This window comes from Lucilia cuprina, chromosome 2 (assembly GCF_022045245.1).
Source record: "Lucilia cuprina isolate Lc7/37 chromosome 2, ASM2204524v1, whole genome shotgun sequence".
NCBI lineage: Eukaryota > Metazoa > Arthropoda > Insecta > Diptera > Calliphoridae > Lucilia > Lucilia cuprina.
Genome location: NC_060950.1, coordinates 10,128,556 through 10,129,696, shown reverse-complemented (window position 1 = coordinate 10,129,696; position 1,141 = coordinate 10,128,556).

The window sequence follows — 1,141 nt, the reverse complement described above, 5'->3', positions numbered from 1 at the left end:
TTATATGGCTAACATGCATAATTTCCACATTAACATTCATTAAATTAAGCTTATAATCAAAAAGGTTACAACCCAAATCTATAAATTCCAATAAGTTTTATACAAGTAAAACTGTATCCAACTAACATAAGATCAGTTTTTTTTATTAACAGAAAAACATAAGACTGTTAGTTTTTATTATAATAAAAAATATTGATTTACTATTTTTTAATACTATACATTATTATTTACATCAAATTGATTATAATCGATCAATTCGTTGCAGCCAATGAAAACAAATTAACCTTTATATGGGTTATCTAGCAGTCTGACGTCTTTTGTTTGTAACAAATGCAAAAATGTTTGAAAGTAAAACTTAAAGAAAAAACTTAATAATGAAAATGAAAGCTTATATGGCAAAACTTTTTCATACGAACATCTAAAATAGCTAATAATTTTATTTTTCTACTTATTATATCATTTTCTGTGCTGATTAATGCGTAACCTCCTCATTATTGCTTCAATTTTAAATACATAACTTTTTAAGTTCTAATGATGATTTTGAAGCAAAATAATACTTTACATCTGTTTAAGCTAAAAGCTCACAAATAAATATAAAATTTACCAGCAATAGCTAGTTGGTGATGCTAAAGTCGTAACACCAACTAACCGTTTGCTCAAGAAACAAGATAAATTAAATTAGTTTTTAATATTAAAATGAACAACACAAGAAGTGGTAAAATGAGAAAATAAAAAAAAAAACGAAAACCGACATGCTGAAATAACTGCAAATAGTCTTAGGCTACGGTACTGGTAACATATTGCCTAAGAGGCGGTAAAAGAATTCACAACAACACTTTTAAATATTTACACACTTATAAATAAAGAAATACACACACACATCCATACATAGAGAAATATATGCATATTTATATATATGCAAAATAATGTACTATTAAGAGCAGGGTTGGGATGTACGGATTTTGTTATCATATTAAACCTTTCAAAAGGATCTTTTTCAGTTCAGTTTTAGTTCAGTTCTAGTTCAGTTTTGGTTCAATTCTAGTTCAGTTCTAGTTCAATTCTAGTTCAGTTCTAGTTCAGTTCTAGTTCAGTTCTAGTTCAGTTCTAGTTCAGTTCTAGTTCAGTTCTAGTTCAGTTC